Here is a 23,140-nt window from a genome sequence, read left to right as displayed (position 1 = left end):
CTGTAGTCCCAGCTACTTGGGAGGCTGAAGCAGGAGAATGGCATAAACCCGGGAGGCGGAGCTTGCAGTGACCTGAGATCCAGCCACTGCACTCCAGCCTGAGCGACAGAGCGAGACTCCGCCTCAAAAAAAAAAAAAAAAAGAAATGTAGAATTTTCTAGTTATAACTTCTGAAGTCAAGCCCATCAAAATACAGAATATATTGCTAATGTTTTGTATATTTCCTGTGTTGTCAAACACCTGGATCTATTGTGCCTAATTTTAGCTAATACAAGATTATTAGTGTCAAACAGCAAATATAAAATTATTAGTGCTTGAGATACAAAAATGGTATATTATTTTAACTAGAAATTGTCTAATATTTACAAACTCCATCTTTTAACCCCATTGTAACATGCACAGCTTCTGTAAATTTAGTTCATACTATTATATTTAACTCTACCCTATGAACATAATTCAGCATAGCCAATTCCCCCACATGTATAGACATTCTTATGTCATTTCATCCCTCTGATACTGTCCCATTTCTGCCTCCTCAGATAGCATTGACAACTATATCTCTCTCAGAAAGAAGACTCATGTATGCTACAAGGAGGTATTATAGCACTTCCTATGCCTTTTTTTTTTTTTTTTTTTTTGTGATGGAGTCTTGCTCTGTCACCCAGGCTGTAGTGTAGTGGCATGATCCTAGCTCACTGCAACCTCTGCCTCCTGGGTTCAAGCAATTCTCCTGCCTCAACCTCCCAAGTAGCTGAGATTACAGGCACCCACCACCACCCCCAGATAATTTTTGTATTTTTAGTAGAGACGGGGTTTTACCATGTAGGCCAGGCTGGTCTTGAACTCCTGACCTTGTGATCCACCCTCGTGATCACCCAGGCTTTTTTTTTTTTTTTTTTTTTTCCTGAGATGGAGGAGTCTCTCTTTGTCACCCAGGCTGGAGTGTAGTGGCCTGATCTCGGCTCACTGCAACCTCCACCTCCTGGGTTCAAGTGATTCTTTTGCCTCAGCCTCCCAAGTAGCTGGGACTACAGGCATGTGCCACCATACCTGGCTAATTTTTTGTATTTTCAGTGGAGACAGGGTTTCACCATATTGGCCAGGCTAATCTCAAACTCCCGACCTTGTGATCCGCCCGCCTCGGCCTCCCAAAGTGCTGGGATTACAGGCGTGAGCCACTGCACCCGGCCCATCTCGGGCTTTAAAAAAAAAAAAAAAAAAAAATTGGCTGGGCGCGGTGGCTCACACCTGTAATCCCAGCACTTTGTGAGGTCGAGACGGGCAGATCACGAGGTCAGGAGATCGAGACCGTCCTGGCTAACGTGGTGAAACTCCGTCTCTACTAAAAATACAAAAAAAATTAGCCGGGCGTGGTGGCGGGTGCCTGTAGTCCCAGCTACTCAGGAGGCTGAGGCAGGAGAATGGCGTGAACTCGGGAGGCGGAGCTTGCAGTGAGCTGAGATCGCACCACTGCACTCCAGCCTGGGCGACAGAGTGAGACTCCGTCTCAAAAAAAAATTGAGAAGATGGCTTCTATCTAGAGAATTGGTGTTCAGATCTTACTGCAAAAGGCTAATCTTTACTGACTTATACAAATGTTATATTTTTCTACTGTTTCATTTAACCCAACAACATTTCATCCCCACCATGAGAAACCTAAACAAGTTGAAATAAACCCCAAGCTTGGAGTAGTAAATTAGGTTAGTAAAGTAGGTTAAATTAGTAAAGTAGATTTTTGCTTCTCCCCATGAACATCCTTTATTTTTATTTTTTGATTCCCAGTAATAGCAACTGCCAATAGAACTTTTTTGAAAGAAATGTTCCTTCTATAGCAATTTATTGAATGCTTTCTATATGCTAAACACTATGGGTAGAAATAGAGGATACAGGCCAGGCACAGAGGCTCATGCCTGTAATCCTAGCACTTTGGGAGGCCAAGGTGGGTAGATCACGAGGTCAGAAGTTCAAGACCAGCCTGGCAAACATGGTGAAACCCCATCTCTACTAAAAATACAAAAATTAGCTGGGTGTGGTGGCACGCGCCTGTAATTCCAGCTACTCAGGAGGCTGAGGCAGGAGAATTGCTTGAGTCTGGGAGGCGAAGGTTGCGTTGAGCTGAGATCACTTCACTGCCCTCCAGCCTGGGTGACAGAATGAGACTCTGTCTCAAAAAAAAAAAAAGGAAAAAAAGAAAAATATAGAGGATACAGAGATAAATGAGATAATTCCTGCCTTTGGGAAGCTCCCAGACTAACTGGAGAAACACTTCTAAACAGATAAGGAAGGGCTGGGCATGGTGGCTCATGCCTGAAGTCCCAGCACTTTGGGAGGCTGAGGAGGGAAGACTACTTGAGCCCAGGAGTTTGAAACCAGCCTGGGTGACACAGCAAGACACCAGTGCACTCCAGCCTGGGCAGCAGAGCCAGATCCTATCTATAAAAAAATAAAATAAGGCCGGGCGCGGTGGCTTACGCCTGTAATCCCAGCACTTTGGGAGGCCAAGGCGGGCGGATCACAAGGTCGGGAGTTCAAGACCAGCCTGACCAAGATGGTGAAACCCCGTCTCTACTAAAAATACAGAAAGTTAGCCAGGCGTGGTGGCAGGCACCTATAATCCCAGCTACTCGGGAAGTTGAGGCAGGAGAATCGCTTGAACCCAGGAGGTGGAGGTTGCAGTGAGCTGAGACTGTGCCACTGCATTCCAGCCTGGGCAACAGAGACTCCGTCTCAAAATAAATAAATAAATAAATAAATAAATACAAATAAATAAAATGAACAAGTAAGGAGCACTACTGTATTGAAAATGCTGTAAAGTACTTTAAAGATGGCAACAGAGTGCTAAAGGAAGAGGAAGTACCTCTCTGCCTGGGAGAGTTGAGAAAGGCAGTGATATATAAGCTGGGCACTAAATAATTAACAGTTATTTGACAAAAAAGGAGGCAGGAATTAAAAAAAGATTTTTAAAGAAGGGGACAGGAAAGGGCCTTTTCAGGCAGTGAACATTATTAGCTCCATTGGTGAGTTTGTTAGTAACTTTGGGGACCATACTAGAAGACAAAAGGGGTGTTCCTTCTTGTACTACAGAGAACCTAAGCAGTAGCCAATCAGCTCTATATGCTAGGTTATAAGCATCTGAATAATTTGGATTTGTTTGTTTGTTTGTTTTGAGATGGAGTTTTGTTCCTGTTGCCCAGGCTGGAGTACAATGGCGCAATCTTGGCTCACTGCAACCTCCGCCTCCCAGGTTCAAGCAATTCTCCTGCCTCAGCCTCCCAAGTAACTGGGATTACAGGCATGCGCCACCACGCTCGGCTAATTTTTTGTATTTTTAGTAGAGACGGGGTTTCTCCATGTTGGTCAGGCGGGTTTTGAACTCCAGACCTCAAGTGATCCTCCTGCCTCAGCCTCCCAAAGTGCTGGGATTACAGGCGCAAGCCACCATGCCTGGCAAGCATCCGAATATCTTAATATGGACTTAACAATAACGGAACAGCAGTTAACCAAAGCAGGGTCTAAGATGAAAGACTGCTTGAAATCATTCCTAAACACATGCTCATGTGAGAATGCCTCACTTACCTGCCATTTCTGTGAGTACAAACCTGAAGTTTGTTTGGGGGGTTTTTGTTTGTTTGTTTGTTTTTTGGGACAGAGTCTCACTCTGTCACCCAGGCTGTAGTGCAGTGGCACGATCTCAACTCACTGCCACCTCCAGCTCCCAGGTTCAAGCAATTCTCTCGCCTCAGCCTCCCAAATAGCTGGGATTACAGGCGCCTGCCACTATACCATGCTAAGTTTTGCATTTTTAGTAGAGACAGGGTTTTGCCATGTTGGCCAGGCTAGTCTCAAACTCCTGACTTCAAGTGATCTCCTGCCTTGGCCTTCCAAAGTGCTGGGATTACAGGCATGAGCCACCATGCCTGGCCTGAGGTTTGTATTATGGTGTAATATCACAGTGATCCTTGGGAAAGAGCTTCTCTCTCCCTTGGAATACATTTTCTTTTCTTTTCTTTTTTTTGAGACGGAGTCTCACTCTGTCGCCCAGGCTAGAATCCAATGGTGCCATCTCAGCTCACTACAACCTCCACCTCCAGGGTTCAAGCCATTCTTCTGCCTCAGCCTCCCAGGTAGCTGGGACTACAGGCATGCACCACCACACCCAGCTAATTTTTGTATTTTTAGTAGTGACGGGGTTTCACCATGTTGGCCAGGCTGGTCTCGAACTCCTGACCTCAAGTGATCTGCCCACCTTGGCCTCCCAAAGTGCTGAGATTATAGATGTGAGCTACCACGCCCGGCCTGGAATACGTTTTCCCAGGTTCTTAAAATTTAGTCCTTTACAAATCCATGCAAAATGAGGAGGAATCCAGTGACAATTTAGAGTTGGGCTCCTTGGTGCAGTGAGGACTGCTTTTTTTCACAAAGTACCCTTAACCCTTGGTTAGTTTGGGTCATCACAGTTGAACCTGTCAAGGTATAATTTTCAAAAAGTTGAAAACATGACTCATACAAATATATTATGAACATGTGTCAAATACTTATTAACTTATTATAAGGGAACCAATAAGATGGTAAGTAAAGCTGGTTCAAAGAGCATGTTGAAGAAGTAAGTATTCACAGATATTTAAGAAGGAATGGCTGGATGTGATGGCTCACACCTGTAATCCTAGGACTTTGGGAGGCTGAGGCAGGAGGATCACTTGAGCTCAGTTTGAGACTAGCCTGGGTAACATGATGAAATCCCATCTCTACAAAAAATACAAAAAATTATCTGGGCATGATGGTGGGTGCCTGTAGTCCCAGCTACTCAGGAGTCTGAGGTGGGAGGATTGCTTGAGCCCAAGAGGTCAGGGCTGCAGGGAGCCAAGATGGCACCACTGCACTTCAGCCTAAGCAACAGAGCCAGACTCTATCTCTAAAAAATAAAAGAAGAAGAAGTAATGTTATTAGCAGGGAAGAGGTGTTAAAGTACTAGATTAGATATAAAACTGGTTTATGTCTAAATCAGTTTATATTTAAATATATAGGGCAGTAAAATATTAGCCTTTAGGGCTATCTTTTCTATTGGATAACATGTAGCATACAACTTCAGAACCTAAGTTAATGGATAACAAATAGCAAAGTCGGGTGGGGTGCAGTGGCTCACACCTGTAATCCCAACACTTTGGGAGGCCAGGGCAGGTAGATCACTTCAGGTCAGGAGTTCAAGACCAGCCTGGCCAACATGGTGAAAGCGTGTCTCTTCTAAAAATACAACAATTAGCCAGGTGTGGGGGCGCATGCCTGTAATCCCAGCTTCTTGAGAGGCTGAGGCATGATAATTGCTTGAATCTGGGAGGTGGAGGTTGCAGAGCTGAGATGGCACCACTGCACTCCAGCATGGGTGACAGAGCAAGACTCTGTCTCAAAAAAAAAAAAAAAAAAATCATCCTGGATAACTAAATTATTCTTGGATGAGATTATCATGTCTCTCAATCTCCAGTATGACACTGAAAGTACATGCCACCTACCTTTTATCTTGTTCCCATGTTTGAAATAATTTTTCTTTCTTTCTTTTTTTTTTTTTTTTTTTTTTTTTTTTTTTTGAGACGGAGTCTCGCGCTGTGTCACCCAGGCTGGAGTGCAGTGGCGCGATCTCGGCTCACTGCAAGCTCCGCTTCTCCCAGGTTCAGCCATTCTCCTAAGCCCTAGCCTCCGAGTAGCTGGACTATAGGCTACCAGCTTTCACTACTCTCGCTAGTTTTTTTTGTATTTTTAGTAGAGACGGGTTTCACTCCATGTTAGCCAGGGATGGTCTCTGATCTCCTGACTTTGATCTCACCTTTGCCTCGGCCTCCCTGGAAGTGCTGGGATTAGGCTCTGAGCCACCGCCACCGGGCCTCTTTTTTTTTTTTTTTTTTTTTTCTGAGACAGAGTTTAGCTCTTGTTGCCCAGGCTGGATGGCCCTGCACAATCTCGGCTCATCACAGCCTCCACTCCTGGTCTGCTGGATTCTCCTGTCTCAGGGGCTCTTCTGAGTAGCTGATTACAGGCATACGCCACCATGCCCAGCTATTTGTGTAGTTTTAGTAGAGACAGGGTTTCTCCACAAGGCCAGGCTGGTCTTGAACTCCCCACCAGGTGATCCACTCCGCTTCGTCTCCAAAGTGCTGGGATTACAGGCGTGAGCCACCGCACCTGGTCTGAAATAATTTTTCTTAACATCTTTATATTTCTTCAACCAAGCATTTGAAGCCTCTGCCCCTCACCACTCATCAGCATGCCTTTATATGTCCCACTGCCTTCTATACTTTCCCTCCATGCATTTCGCACACTTACACCTCAGAATCATTGCCCCCCTGTTCTCCCCTCAACCAAGAACCCTGTGGCTCTTTGCTGAAGTCAAGGTACTACTTTTCCTCAAGGGCAATATGGTTGGCACCTCCCCCATAGAATCAGTGCTGTAATGAATCCAATCACCCTTGATCATTCTTCCAAATTACTTAATACTTATCTTTCTTAACTTGTGTAAACAAAAGGTATCTTGGGATTTCACTATTTTATTTACTTGGAATCTCTCTAGAGACAGCCTGATGAAAAAGAAAGTCTTCAACTATTAAGGCATTTGGCCGTGTTTAATTGGATTTGACTGCTTGGGCACACCTGCACAAAAACTTTCAAATGAAATGTGCATTTTTGTTGCATGGTCCTAATTTAAAACTTGACCAAGGGGACATTTTGTACAATAGCTGAGAAATTTGCAATCTCAGATTGAGACTTAAAATTACTAAATTCAGCTTTGACTGAATTTTTGATGCAAAACAATCATGAAACCTTGAAAACTGAACCACCAAAGAAGGATGATATACAATTAACTCTGGCTATTAGCCTGTGTTACTGTCATTACAACACTTAAAAACTGTGCTAGGGTAAATTAAACCTTTTGGGTTTCAGTAATTAAGATACCCTGAGAGGAACGCAACCTCACAGATCTTGGTTTCTTGTGTTGTATAATTAAGTGGCCTTACAGGCTGGTTTGTGATGATGTCAGAGAATGGGATGTGGAGCTTAACTGTTCTTGGCACTTTGCTAGGCCCTATGAGGTAGAGGAGACATTTTTCCCAATATAGATTCATGTAGATTATATGTGGTGTGGAAATAAATGAAGACCAGCCAAATAAGAACAGGCAAAAGCGATTTCATCAGAGCTTGCTATAGCAAAGGAGTCAGACATCATCACATGTTTTGGCAGAGACTCAAAGTCAGGCAAAGGACTGGGAAAGCTTTATGGTGGAAAAAAGGGAAGACTTCAGGTCTGACTCAACTGGAACCCATGAGCAGTCTAATCAGAAGTGGGACATCCTATATGGATATTTGGCTTTCTTACATTGGTCCTAAATTGGAAGCAAGGACAAAAATTATGGAAGCTATCTGTTATTATTCAAGTCCTGGCTGTTTGGAGGCTGATTGTTATAGGGTTGTTGTTTGGCTTCCTGGACTGGTTGCTAAAGATAGTGGTCTGACTTCCTACAAGTCTGACTTATAGATAGTAGGCTAGTTACTGTAGATAATGGGTTGGTTTCTTGGGCTGGTGGCTGCAGATTATGTATCAGAGTTCTATTTTTATATTTGGCCTGGCTATTGTCCATTTGCATAGTCAGTCTCTGTGTTAAAACTGCTTGAATCTGGGACTTTTTTTTTTTTTTTTAAATAATAGAGTTGGGGTCTTGCTATGTTGGCCAGAGTGGTCGCAAACTCCTGGCCTCAACAGTCCTCTTGGCTCAGCCTCCCAAAATGCTGGTGTGAGCCACCATGCCAGGCCTGAATCCAGGGCTTTTTCTTTCCACTATTGAATGCTATTAGATAATATCAAGGAATTAAATAAAATATAATCAGCTTCTCCCTTTTCTCCATCAAACACATCAGCCAACAGCTTTTTTCTTTTGTTTTCTTTTCTTTTGAGATGGGAGTCTTGCTCTGTCACCCAGGCTGGAGTACAGTGGCACGATCTCTGCTCACTGCAACCTCCACCTCCCGGATTCAAGTGATTCTTCTGCCTCAGCCTCCCTAGTAGCTGGGATGACAGGTGTTCACCATCATGCCCAGCTAATTTTTTTATTTTAAGTAGAGACAGGGTTTCACCATGTTGGCCCAGCTGGTCTTTAACTCTTGACCTCAAGTGATCCACCTGCTTTGGGCTCCCATATTGGTGGTATTACAGGCATGAGCCACCATGCCCAGCCAATAAATCGTTTCTAATTTAGTCATAATAGGAGGTTGAATCACATCTGATGTAAGGCTTGTGGACTACAGGTGTTTAACTGCTGAGTGAGCTTAGTTACACATGTATTATCCTCCTTTTTATATATTTCTGATGTTCTCTTTTTGCCATATTAGCATTACTTTGGGTTTTATGTGTTTATTTTTTGTTGTTGTAAATAAAATATATACATATATAAAACATAAAGTTTACAATTTTAACCATTTTAAAGTATACAATTTAGTAGTATTAAGTACATTCACATTGCTATGCAGCCATAACCACTATCCAGTTCCAGACCATTTTGCTCATCCCAAACAAGAACTTTGTATTCATTACATGGTAACTCCTCATACCCTCCTTTCTCTACCCTTGGCAAACACCATTCTACTTCTGTCTGACTACTCATACGGTATTTGTTCTTTTTGTCTGGCTTATTTCACTTAGCTTAATGTTTTCAAGTTTCGTCCATTTGGTAGCATGTATCAGAATTTCGTTCCTTTTTAAAGGTGAACAGTACTCCATTGTATGTATATACTACATTTTGTTTACCTATTTATCTATTGTAGCGTATTTGAGTTCTTAAAATTTTTGGCTATTGTGAATAATGCTGCCATGAACATGGGTGTACAAATATCTGTTAGAATCTCTACGTTTGATTATTTGTGTATATACCTAGGAGAGGAATTACTGGATCATATGGTACTTTTTCTTTTTTCTTACCATGAGTTTGACTTTTTTTTTTGAGATGGAGTCTCACTCTGTTGCCCAGACTAGAGTGCAGTGATGCGATCCCGGCTCACTGCAACCTCCGTCTCCTGAGTTCAATCAATTCTCTTGCCTCAGCATCCCGAGTACCTGGGATTACAGGCGCCCACCACCATGCCCAGCTAATTTTTGCATTTTTAGTAGATGGGGTTTCACCATGTTGACCCGGCTGGTCTTGAAATCCTGACCTCAGGTGATCCGCCTGCCTCAGCCTCCCAAAGTGCTGGGATTACAAGCGTGAGCCACCACACCTGGCCTTTTTTTTTTTTTTTTCCTTTCTCTCTTTAGACAGGGTCTGGCTCTGTCACACAGGTTGGAGTGCAGTGGCACAATCTCAGCTCACTGCAACCTCTGCTTCCTGGGCTCAAGCCAGTCTCTCACCTTAACCTCCTGAGTAGCTGGGACTATAAGCACATGCCACCATACCTGGCTTATTTTTGTATTTTTTTTTTTTTTTTTAGAGACAGGGTCTCACTGTGTTGCCCAGGCTGGTCTTGAACTCCTGAACTCAAGCAATCCACCCACCTTGGCCTCCCAAAGTACTAGGATTAGGATTATAGGCGTGAGCCGCTGCTCCTGGCCAACTTTTTTTTTTTTTTTTTTTCCAGAGTCTTGCTGTGTCTCCCAGGCTGGAGTGCAGTGACACAATCATAGCTCACTGCAGTCTCAAATTCCTGGGCTCAAACAATCCTCCCACCTTAGCCTCCCAAGTAGCTGAGACTACAAGTGTGTGCCACTGTGCCCTGCTAATTTAAAAAAATTTTTTTAGAGAGGGGTCCTCACTATGTTGCCCAGGCTCTTAAACTCCTGGCCTCAAGTCATCCTCCCACCTTGGCCTTCCACAGCACTAGGATTATAGGATTATAGATATGAGCCACCACACCTAGATTTAAACTTAAAAAAATTAATTAACACATAATAATTGTACATATTATGGAGTACATAGTAATGTTTTGAGATCTCTGTATATAATGTAGAGTGATCAGATCAGGATAATTATCACATCCATCATCTCAAACACTTATCATTTCTTTGTGTTAGGAACATTTAATATCCTCCTTCTAGCTATTTGAAACTATGTATTACTGTTAACTATAGTCATCCTATAGTGCTATCAAACACTACAACTTATTCTTCCTATTTAGCTATCCTTTTGTGTCTTTCAACAAATCTCTCCGTCTCCCTTTTCGCCCTACTCCTCTTTCCAGCCTCTAGTATCCTCTGTTCTACTTTTTACTTCCGAGATCAACTTTTTTGTTTGTTTTTTTTTTTTAGACAGAGTCTCGCTCTGTCGCCCAGGCTGGAGTGCAGTGCTGCGATCTCGGCTCACTGCACGCTCCGCCTCCCGGGTTCACGCCATTCTCCTGCTTCAGCCTCCCGAGTACCTGGGACTACAAGCACCCGTCACCACACCTGGCTAATTTCTTGTATTTTTAGTAGAGACGGGGTTTCACCATGTTAGCCAGGATGATCTCGATCTCCTGACCTCGTGATCCACCCACCTCGTCCTCCCAAAGTGCTGGGATTACAGGCGTGAGCCACCGCGCCCGGCCAAGATCAACTTTCTTTTAGCTTCTATATATGAGTGAGCGCATGTAATGTTTAACTTTCTGCTCTTGGCTTATTTCACTTAACATAATATCCTCTAGTTCTATCCATGTCACCACAAATGACAGAATTTCATTCTTTTTAATGGCTAGATAGCATCCTGTTGTGTATCAGTACCATATCTTTATTCCTCTGTTGTTGGACACCTAGGTTATTTCATATCTTGGCTATTATGAATATGAATACTGCTGCAATAAACATGGAAGTGTATATATCTCTTTGCTACTGTCATTAACTTTTTGGTTTTTTTGAGGCAGGGTCTTGCTCTGTCTCCCAAGCTGGAGTGCAGTGGTGTGATTACAGCTCGTTGCTGCCTTGATCTCCTGGGCTCAAATGGTCCACCCCATTCAGCTTCCTGAGTAGCAAGGACACTAGAACCACAGGTGCATGCCACCATACCTAGCTAATTTTTTTTTTTTTTTTTTTTTTGAAACTAAGTCTGGCTCTGTCGCCCAGGCTGGAGTGCAATGGTTTGATCTCGGCTCACTGCAACCTCTGCCTCCCAGGTTCAAACAATTCTCCTGCTCCAGCCTCCCAGGTAGTTGGGACTACAGGCGTGTGCTACCATGCCCAGCTAATTTTTCGTATTTTTAGTAGAGACGAGGTTTCACCATTTTGGCCAGGATGGTTTGGATCTCTTGACCTCGTGATCCGCCTGCCTCGGCCTCCCAAAATGCTGGGATTACAGGCGTGAGCCAATGTGCCTGGCCACCTAGCTAATTTTAAAATCATTTTTTGGCGAGGCGCGTTGGCCCCCCTTGCCAATCCCAGCACTTTGGGAGGCTTAGGCAGGTGGATCACGAAGTAAGGAGTTTGAGACCAGCTTGGCCAACGTGGTGAAACTCCGTCTCTACTAAAAATGCAAAAATCTCACTATGTTGCCCAAGCTGGTCTCAAACTCCTGAGCTCAGGCAATCCATCTGCTTTGGCCTCCTGAAATGCTAGGATTACAGGCATGAGCCACCATGCTCAGTAGATGACGTTTTTGAAGTCATATCTAAGAATTATTTGCCCAACTCAAAGTCACAAGATATTTTCTCCAATGTTTTCTTATATAAGTAGTTTTGTTTTGTTTTGTTTGTTTATTTGTTATGTTTGAGACAGAGTCTCGCTCTGTCGTCCAGGTTAGAGTGTAGTGGCACGATCTCAGCTCACTGCAACCTCCACCTCCTGGGTTCAAGCAATTCTTTGCCTCAGCCCCCCGAGTAGCTGGGATTACAGGCACCTGCCATCATGCTCGGCTAATTTTTGTATTTTTAGTAAAGATGGGGTTTCACCATGTTGGCCAGGCTGGTCTTGAACTCCTGACCTCAAGTGATCCGCCCACCTCAGCCTCCCAAAGTGCTGGGATTACAGGCATGAGCCACTGCACCCAGCTGATTTAGCACCTTAACCAAAAATCAACTGATCAGTACTCACATTCCTGATTTCAAAATTTATTACTCCAGTCTGGGTAACCTAGTGAGACCTCATCTCTACAAAAATAAAAAGATAAATTAGCCAAGTGTGGTGGCAAGTGAGTGTAATCCTAGCTATTCAGGAGGCTGTGACAGTGGGATCGCTGAGCCTAGGAAATCAAAACTGCAGGGAGCTAGAACAGTTGTGCTACTGTATTCCAGCCTGGGTGATAGAGCAAGGCCCTGTCTCTAAAAAAAACAAAAACAAACAAATGAAACTACTGATGATCTACAGGTCACATTTGGCAGGCTTCCAAATTAACCTGCCTGGAATAGGTCTTAGGGTTCTTGGCTTACATTCTGTCACTAAATAAAAAATCTTGGCATGTCTGTAATCCCAGGACTCTGAGAGGCTGAGGCAGGCAGATCACTTAAGCCCAGGAGTTCGAGACCAGCCTGGGCAACGTGGTGAAACCCCATCTTGACACAAAATTTAAAAATTAGCTGGGTTGTGGTGGTGCCGTCTGTAGTCCCAGCTACTTGGTAGGCTGAAGTGGGAGGATTGCTTGAGCCGGGGAGTTCAAGGCTGCAGTGAACCACTGTACTCCTCCAGCCTGGGGCATAACAGAGCGAGACCCCTGTCTCAAAAAAACAAAACAAAACAAAATTATCTCTTTTTTTTTTTTTTTTTTGAGGCAGAGTTTTGCTCTTGTTGCCCAGGCTGGAGTGCAATGGCGTCATCTCAGCTCACCACAACTTTCACCTCCCGGGTTCAAGCAATTCTCCTGCCTCAGCCTCCCTAGTAGCTGGGATTACAGGCATGTGCCACCACATCCAGCTAATTTTTTGTATTTTTAGTAGAGATGGGGTTTCTCCATGTTGGTCAGGCTGGTCTCTAACTCCTGACCTCAGGTGATCCCCCACCTCGGCCTTCCAAAGTGCTGGGATTAAAGGCTTGAGCCACCATGCCCAGCCAAGAACCTTATCTCTTAACCTGAGTTCCTCAGTCTTAATGTGAGTTCCTCAAACTGTTGACATACTAATTAATATGTAACCTACTGAAACTGAAAAAGACACTAATTTCTTTCTAAATCATGAAATTTTACTGATTATCTTATATGTAAAACATTTTAGCCTATATGTTGTAATCTGTAGCCAATGATTGGCCCTCTGTATTATACCCTCTAGTGGAAAAAGACAAAGATAACTCTGCCTGGTGTGGTTGTTCACGCCTGTAATCCCAAGGCTTTGGGATAAGCGTAGAATTTTTAGAGAATAATTAAAAATAATGCTGTGCCTAGGCAACATAGTGAGACCCTGTCTGTACAAAAATAATTAACCAGGCGTGGTGGCATACACCTGTACTCCCACTACTTGGGACTCTGAGGCAGGTGGATCACTTGGTCCCAGAACTGTGAGGTTACAGCAAACTATGATTTTGCCACTGCACTCCAACCTGGGTGACAGAGCAAGACCCTGTCTCTAAAAAAGAAAAAGAAAAAAAAAATGCTGGGCGCGTTGGCTCACGCCTATAATCCCAGCACTTTGGGAGGCCGAAGCAGGTGGATCACCTGAGGTCAGGAGTTCGAGACTAGCCTGGCCAACATGGCAAAACCCCGTATCTACTAATAATATAAAAAAATTGCCAGGAGCAGTGGCTCACGCCTATAATCCCAGCACTTTGGGAGGCCGAGGCGGGCGGATCACAAGGTCAGGAGATCGACACCATCCTGGCTAACACGGTGAAACCCCGTCTCTACTAAAAATACAAAAAAATTAGCCGGGTGTGGTGGCAGGCCCCTGTAGTCCCAGCTACTGGGGAAGCTGAAGCAGGAGATGGCGTGAATTGGGGAGGCGGAGCTTGCAGTGAGCCGAGATCGCACCACTGCACTCCAGCCTAGGCATACAGAAAGACTCCGTCTCAAAAAAAAAAAAAAAAAAAAAAGGCGCTGTGCGTAGTGGTGCATGCCTGTAATCTCAGCTAGTTGGGAGGCTGGGGGAGGAGAATCACTTGAACCAGGGAGGCGGAGGCTGCAGTGAGCCGAGATAGTGCCATTGCACTCCAGTCTGAGTGACAAGAGTGAAACTCCGTCTCCCCAACAACAAAAAAAAAAAGAGAGAGAGGAAAGAGAGAAGACTTGGATGTGAGGGAGTCCTCACGCTTCTCCTAAATCCTTTTTTTTTTTTTTTTGAGACGGAGTCTCATTTGTGGCCCAGGCTGGGAGTGCAGTGGCCAGATCTCAGCTCACTGTAAGCCCATCTCCCGGTTTACGCTTATTCTCCTGCTCCTCAGCCTCCCAGGTAGCTGGGACTACAGGCTCACCACCTCAGCCTCTGGCTAGTTTTTTTTTTTTTTTTTTTTTTTTTTTTTTCAGTAGAGACGGGAGCCTCATTCTGTCAGCTAGGATGTGAAAGTCTACCTGATCTGGATCTCTGCTGTCTCGGCCCCAAAGTGCTGGGATTAAGGGGCCTGAGCTCACTCCTCAAGCGCCTGGCCCTAAACTCTCTTTATAAAAACATTCCAGGCCAGGCACTTTGGGAGGCCGAGGCATGGGATCACGAGGCCGCAGACCAAGACCAACCTGGCTAACACACGGAAATCCGTCTCTACTAAAAATACAAAAAAATTAGCCGGGCGTAGTGGCGGGCGCCTGTAGTCTCAGCTACTCTGGAGGCTGAGGCAAGAGAATGGCGTGAACCCGGGAAGCGGAGCTTGCAGTGAGCCGAAATCGAGCCACTGCACTCCAGCCTGGGCGACAGAGGAAGACTCCCTCTCAAAAAAAAAAAAAAAAAAAAAAAAAAATCCCAGGCCGGGCGTGGCGACTCATGTCTGTAATCCTAGCATTTTGGGAGGCCAAGGCAGATGGATCACTCGAGGTCAGGAGTTTGAGACTAGCCTGGCCAACATGGTGAAACCCTGTCTGTACTAAAAATACAAAACAATTAGCTTGGCGTGGTCGTGGGAGCCTATAATCCCAGCTACTCAGGAGGCTGAGGCAGAGGAATCAATTGAACCCAGGAGGTGGACGTTGCAGTGAGCCGAGATCGCAGCACTGCACTCCAGCCTGGGCGATAGAGTAGAGACTGTTTCAAAACAAAACAAAAAAAAAAAACCATTCCAATTTATAACAGTTTAGAAAAAACACATCCAAGTTTGTTGGTGTATCTTCCTAGGTTTATCCTCACATTTGGCTTCCAATAACCTTTATCAAATTATTTCTGCCTCAGCAACCTTAATTTTGGTTGGCAAAATGGCATAGGTGGCAGAATTTCAGAGTGACCTTCCTAAACCAAAAGCAGCTTCCAGCCTTTGTGCAACAAATCCACTGTGTTCCCGAACTTGGATGTCCTGCTGGGCTACAGATGAGTTTCTACCAAAATCAGGCTGGGCACAGTGGCTCACACCTGTAATTCCAGCACTTTGGGAGGCTGAGGCGGGCAGCTCACTTGACCCCAACAGTTCAAGACCAGCCTGGGCAACATGGTGAAACTCCATCTCTACAAAAAGTACAAAAATTAACTGAGTGGGGCCGGGCATGGTGGCTCATGCCTGTAATCCCAGCACTTTTGGAGGCCGAGGCGGGCCATGAAGTCAGGAGTTCAAGACCAGCCTGGCCAACATGGTGAAACCCCATCTCTACTAAAAATACAAAAATTATTCGGGCATGGTGGCACGTGCCTGTAATCCCAGCTACTTGAGCAGCTGAGGCAAGAGAATTGTTTGAACCCAGGAGGCGGAGGTTGCAGTGAGCCCAGAATGCGCCACTGCACTCCAGCCTGGTGACAGAGCGAGATTCCGTCTCAAAAAAAAAAAAAAAAAGCTGAGTGTAGTGGCATGGGCCTCTAGTCCCAGCTACCTGGGAGGATCTCTTGAGGCCAGGAGGTCAAGGCTGCCATGAGCTGTGATGGGGCCACTGTATTCCAGCCTGGGCAACAGAGCAAGATCCTGTTTCAAAAAACAAAACAAAACAAAACAAAAAAGCCAATGAATTTCGTGTCTTTGGCAAAGTTCTGTTTGTTTTGTTTTGTTTTCAGACAGGGTTTCACTATGCCGTCCAGGCTGGAGTACAGTGGTGTGATCTCAGTTCACTGCAACCTCTTCCTCCTAGGCTCCAGAGATCCTCCTTCCTTAGCCTCCTGTGTAGCTGGGGACCACAGGTGCATACCACCATGCCTGGCTAATTAGTCGAGGTCCTGGTTTCCTCCTTTGCTAGGAGGTACAATGACTCTCTCCGAATCAGAGTTACTGCTATGAATTCAAGGCAAGAGTTTCTGTTGAATTCTAGGCCAGGATAAAATGGGAGCTCCGTAAATTGTCTCACTGGGGTTTTGGTGTGAGACAACTTTTCCTTAGCGTCCTCCTCTTTCAATTGCATGAGTGTGCTCTTGCTCCACTACATAGCTTCTTTCACTCAAAACAACCAGGATGGAAAAGGGGTCCTCTAAAACTGAAGATGCACCAGCTAGGTTTTATGAATAATGCTTATGGTCCTTCTACTTACCTAACCCAGGTTGGTTATAAAACATTAAGCAATGGCCAAAATGGGGATCTTTTGAATATGCCTAAAATAAGTTATTTGCATGCATAATTAGAAAAGCTGGTTTTAGAACCAAACAAATAGAATGGGAGACTTAATTCCAGTAACACCTAAAAAGCTTTTTTTAATTTATTTATTATTATTATAATTGTAAGCTGTAGGTATATGTGCATACCCAGGTTTGTTACATATGAGCATTTGTGCCTTGCTGGTGTGCTGCACCCATCAACCTGCCATTTACATCAGGTATAACTCCTAATGCAATCCCCTCCCCTGCCCCTCCCCTAGCGAGCAGAAAATCCTTCCGTGTGTGATGTTCCCTTCCTGAGTCCAAGTGGGATCTCTCATATTGTTCAGTCTCTCACCTATGAGGAGAACATGTGTTTGGTTTCTGTTCTGTGATAGTTTACAGAATGATGGATTCCAGCTGTGACCATGTCCCTACAAAGGACACAAACTCATCCTTCTTTTATGGCTGCATAGTATTCCATGGTGTATATGCGCTTACATTTTCTTAATCCAGTCTGTCACTGATGGACATTTGGGTTGATTCTGTAAGTCTTTGCTATATTAGAATAGTGCTGCAATAAACATACGCGGTGCATGTGTCTTCTTATAGCAGCATAATTTATACCGTTGTATATACTTGTAATGGATGGCTGGGCCATATGGTACATCTAGTTTTAGATCCTTGAGGAATCATAATTGTTTCTCTCTATAATGGTTGAACTAGTTTACAATCCCCACCAACAGTGTAAAAGTGTCTTCTATTTCTCCACATCCTCTCCAGCACCTGTTGTTTCCTGACTTTTAATGATCGCTATTCTAACTGGTGTGAGATGGTGTCTCATTGTGGTTTTGATTTGCATTTCTCTGATGCACAGTGATGATGAGCATTTTTTCATGTGTCTGTTGGCTGAATGTTCCTCTCTTTGAGAAATGTCTGTTCATATCCTTTGCCCACTTTTTGATGGGGTTTGTTTGTTTTTTCTTGTAAATTTGTTTGAGTTCTTTGTAGGTTCTGGATATTAGCCCCTTTGTCAGATGAGTAGATTGCAAAATTTTTCTCCCTGATTCTGTAGGCTGCCTGTTCACCTGATGGTAGTTTCTTCTTTGTTGTGCAGAAGCTCTTTTAGTTTAATGTGGAGATCCCATTTGTCACCTTTGGCTTTGCTGCTGTTGCTTTGGTGCCTTTAGACATGAAGTCTCTTGCCCATGCCTATGTCCTGGAATGGTACTACCCAGGGTTTCCCTCTCCAGGATCTTTTACATTAGGTCTAAGATGTAAGTCTCTAATCCATCTCTTTGAATTAATTCCTTTCGTGATAAGGAGCAAGGGAAAGGATCCAGCTCTCAGCTCTACTCTATGGCCAGCCACCTTCTCCCAGCACCATTTTATTAAATAGGAATCCTCCCCATTCTCTTGTTTCTCTCTACACCTAAAAAAAGCTTTTATTACATTCTAAAAAGTGAATTTGTCTTTCAAATGGTAAACATATTTAAAATTATTTCTTACAGATGATGAAACTGAGGCAAACAAAAAAGAAAAATAGATAAAGAAAACTATTGCTAAATTGAAAAAGACTTTGGAGGTTTTCTCCCTTTTGCATCCAGCTGCTCTTCCTCCTTCGATCCCTGTGATATGAACTCATCCCTTTCTGCTGTTTCCCTTGGCTTCCATACATCTCTACGCAGACAGTTTTAGAATTTCACAATGTGCATATTTCTTTCTCTCAATAGGGTAAAATATATTTAAATTTGGAACAAAAAGAACAAACAGAACAACTACAAAACACAAAGCTGATATTCAGATCCAACAAATTTTTCTAAACTGACAAATTAATAAGAAACAAAATGATGCCAGGCGTGGTGGTTCACGTCTATAATCCTACCACTTTGAGAGGGTGAGGCAGGAGGATTGCTTGAGCTCAGGAGTTCAAGACTAACCTGGGTAACATGGTGTTTTTTGTTGTCGTTGTTTCCAAAAAAAAAAAGAAAAAGAAAAATAGCCAGGCGTGGTGGCACACACCTGTGGTCTCAGGTACTCGGGAGGCTGAGATGGGAGGATTGCTTGAGCCCCAGGAGGTCGAGGCTGCAGTAAGCAGTGATTTTGACATGTAAGCCTGGATGACAGAGTGAGACCCTGTCTCAAAAAAAAAAAAAAAAAAAAATCTGTTTCTCTTTAAAACTTATCAGATTTATATCTAAAAAATTCAGCTGCTTCTATGCTTCACTACATATGATTGACAGGTTACATACATCATTGTCTTCTGTTCCTTTTTTTCATAAAAAGGTATATCTTTTTGCTTAGCTGAGTTAACTCTCTCCTTCAACATTTTTGTGAACCTTTTGTGTAACTTTTTCTAACCCTACTGTGATGGCTAATACTAAATTGTTTATCTTGAAGGTCTAAAAAGGCAATGTTTTCCTCCAGAATAACTTGATTCTGTGTTCTAGGCTTTTCTTGATATATCTAAATTGTTCCATATAACCAAAAAACTTCCCGTGCTGTTACTAAGGCCATGTATCCCACTGCTCAAGATACTAGTTTTCTTATTTACATTCCTTTATAATTTAATATACATTTATAACCCTAAACACATTCATCCTAGGTCTGATTAATTTGAGCACCCTTTTTTGGTTTTTTTTGACAAAGTCTTGCTCTTGTTGCCCAGACTGGAGTGCAATGGTGCCATCTCGGCTCACCGCAACATCTGCCTCCTGGGATCAAGCAATTCTCCTGCCTCAGCCTCCAGTGTAGCTGGGATCACAGGCATCCACCACCACGCCCGACTAATTTTTGTATTTTTAGTAGAGATGGGTTTCACCATGTTGGCCGGGCTGGTCTCAAACTCCTGACCTTAGGTGACCTGCCAGCCTTGGCCTCCCTAAGAGCTGAGATTATGGGATTACAGGAGTGAGCCACTATGCCTGGCCCACCCTCTTTTTTTTTTTTTTCTTTTTTTAATATATTAAGTTTGACTTCCAGGTTATCTAAATGGACTTCCCATATGGGGAAACAATTGCACTACAAGACGTTTTTCTTTACCATTTTGGTAACTGGCCTCAAAAACCAAATATTCTACAATTTATCAAAATAACTTCTAGGCTGGTCGCGGTGGGTCACACCTGTAATCCCAGCACTTTGGGAGACAGAGGTGGGCAGATCACTTGAAGTCAGGAGTTCGAGACCAGCCTGGTCAACATGGTGAAACCCTATCTCTACCAAAAATATAAAAAATTACCAAGTGTCGTGGAGCGCACCTGTAATTCCAGCTACTTGGGAGGCTGAGGCAGGCAAATCACTTGAACCCGGTAGACGGAGATTGTGGTGAGCTGAGATCGTGCCACTGCACTCCAGCCTGGGTAACAGAATGAGACTCTGTCTCAAAAAACAAACAAAAAAACAACAACAAAAATAACTTCTAGGCCAGGCACCGTGGCTCATGCCTGTAATCCCAGAACTTTGGGAGACTGAAGCAGGAGGATCCCTTGAGTCTGGGAATTGGAGACCAGCCTGGGCAGCATAGGGAGACCCTGTCTCTACAAAAAATACAAAAAGTAGCCAAGCATGGTGGTGTGTGCCTGTAGTCCCAGCTACTCAGGAGGCTGAGGTGGGAGGATCCTTTGAGCCCCAGGAGGCAAAGGTTGCAGTAAGCTGAGATCATGCCACTGCACTCCAGCCTGGGCAAGAGAGAGACTCCGTTTCAAAATAATAATAACAATAATAATAATTTCTGTATTATCTGTATAGGTTTTTTGTGGGTTTTGTTGTTGTTTTTATTTTATTTTATTTTTGAGACAGAGTCTGGCTTGTTACCCAGGCGGGAATGCAATAACATGATCACAGCTTACTGCAGCCTCAAGCTCCTGGGCTCAAGTAATTTTCCCAGCTAAGCCTTCCAAGTAGCTGGGACCACATGTGCATGCCACCATCCCTGAGTAATTTTTGTTTAATTTTTTAAGAGATGGGGATCTCCCTATGTTGCCCAGGCTAGTCTCGAACTCCTGGGCTCAGCAATCCTCGTGCTTTGGCCTCCTGAAGTACTGGGATTACAGGTGTGAGCCACCAGGCCCCAGCCACACACTTCTATCTTTTTTTTTTTTTTTTGAGACGGAGTCTCGCTCTGTCGCCCAGGCTGGAGTGCAGTGGCCGGATCTCAGCTCACTGCAAGCTCCGCCTCCCAGTTCACGCCATTCTCCTGCCTCAACCTCCCGAGTAGCTGGGACTACAGGCAGCCAGCCACCTCGCCCGGCTAGTTTTTGTATTTTTAATGAGAGACGAGGTTTCACCGTGTCAGCCAGGATGGTCCGTCTCTCCTGACCTCGTGATCCATACGTCTCGGCCTCCCCAGTGCTGGGATTGAAGCAGGCCACGCGCCCAGCCTCACACTTCTATCTGATCAAGTGTTTTTAAAGCCTTTGATGTCTTTTTGTTTTTGGGAAGGCGGAGTCTTCTTTATACTTGAGAGAGCTGGAGTGCAGTGGCACCATCTGGCTCACTGCAAGCTCCGCCTCCCGGGTCCAGCATGTATTCTCCTCTACCTCAGCCTCCCGGTAGCTGGGACTACAAGCGACGCCACCAGCAGCCAGCTAATTTTTGTATTTTAAGGAAGTAGAGGCAGGGGTTTCACCGTGTTATGGGAATCAGTCTACGATCTTCTGACCGCAAATGATCCATGCCTCCAACTCCCAAGTGCGAGGTTACGAAGCATTGAGCAGCAGCCTTGACCCCTTTTGATGTCTTTTACAAATTTCTCCAAGATCGAAATCCTGAATTAAGTCTTTTTAGATTAAACAATTCAACTTGTTTTGATAAATATCTCAAATCCTCTTTTAAGTTACATTGTATGTGGTATGTTAGTGTATAAGCTATGTTTTAAAATTATATAAATTCATAAAAATCTAATGCTATCAGTCATAATTTTAATTATGTTAAATATTTTCTAAAGTTACATAGATACATCATTAATATAAATATTCTAGAGGTTATATAACATTTATAAAGGTCTGAGAGTCCTGATGTGATACTATGTCAAGTCCTTAATTCCTATTTTTATGTTAAAATGCTACATATAATAAAAATGTAGCAATCGTCAATTAAAAACTTTCATCATACTCTGTCCAGGGCTATTTGAAGTTTTGTATATACATACATTATTATTATTGTTGTTATTTTTGAGACAGGGTCTCACTATGTTACCCAGGCACAGCCATTATTTTAAATTCTTCTCTAAAAACATTTACAATCAGCTATAATCCAAAATTGCTTTTCATAAAAGACTCTAACAAGTACTCCTAAGCTGGGTTTCTAACCAACTTTTAAGATTAATAGACTAAAAGAAAATTTACAAAAGAAAACTCTAAACAAAAATCTAATACATTTCATAAAGATTTAATCTGTAACCTGCAAACCAAACAAAAATTACATGAGTCTAAACTGATGAAATGCTAGGATGATTTTTACTACGACTTTTTATTTTAAAAATAATACTGGTTTTTGTTACATTTGTTGTTGTTGTTGTTTTGAGACAAGAGTCTGGAGATGCAATGGGTGTCCATTCACTGCAGCCTCGGCCTCCTTAAACAAGTGATCCTCCTATCGTCTCAAGTAGCTGGGACCCTGGAGTGAAAACCACCATGCCCAGCAAATTTTTGTATTTTTTTGTAGAGACACGGTTTTACCATGTTGTCCAGGCTAACATATACTTTTATACACAAAATTAAAACGTTGGCCAGGCATGGTGGCTTGTGCCTATAATCCTAGCACTTTGAGAGGCCAAGGTAAGTGGTCATGACCCAGGAGGTTTAAAGACAGCCTGGGCAACATAGTGAACCCACGTCTCTACAAAAAATACAGAACTTAGCTGTGCGTGCTGGAGTATGCCTGTAGTCCCAACTACTTGAGAGGCCAAGGTGGGAGAATCACTGAGCCCAGGGAGGTCAAGGCTGCAGTGAGCTGTGGTGTGCCACGCCTCGAGCTGATGGTTGAGACCCTGTCTCAAAAATTAAAACATTTACCTTTCTTTCAACCTAAGTTCTGCAAAATTCATAAACAATCAATGGCTAAGGCCAAAATCATAGTCCCCTAGAGACTAGAGATAATTTATTATTCAAAAAATAACATATAGCCTCCCATGCTTAAGCCGGACCCTAGGGCCTTTTTACTAACAGTCTGGCCTGCCTGAAATAACAAGGTGGTTCTTTTTTTTTTTTTCTACAGGGTCTTGCTCTGTTGCCCAGGCTGGAGTACAGTAGTACGATCTCGGTTCACTGCAGCCTTGATTGCCCAGGCTCAAAGGATCCTATCACCTCAGCCTCCTGGGTAGCTGGGACTACAGGTGCACACCACCACATCCAGCCAATTTTTTCTATTTTTGTAGAGACTGGTCTCCTGTAAGCCTTGGGATTCGTCCCAGAAACTCCTGGGCTCAGCAAATCTCCCACCTCAGCCTGCTAAATGAAAAAAAAAAATCACTCTAACCTTAGCAGAGATTGCTCATCAGTGCTTCCACGAGAAGATTTTTGATTGAATGGGGAAGATGATAACCTACAGGTCACATTTGATAGATTTTCAAATTAACTGTCTGGGG

This window comes from Papio anubis, chromosome 2 (assembly GCF_008728515.1).
Source record: "Papio anubis isolate 15944 chromosome 2, Panubis1.0, whole genome shotgun sequence".
In the NCBI taxonomy this organism is placed as follows: Eukaryota; Metazoa; Chordata; class Mammalia; order Primates; family Cercopithecidae; genus Papio; species Papio anubis.
The sequence above is the reverse complement of the archived record's forward strand: the minus strand, read 5'-3'. Positions refer to the sequence as shown.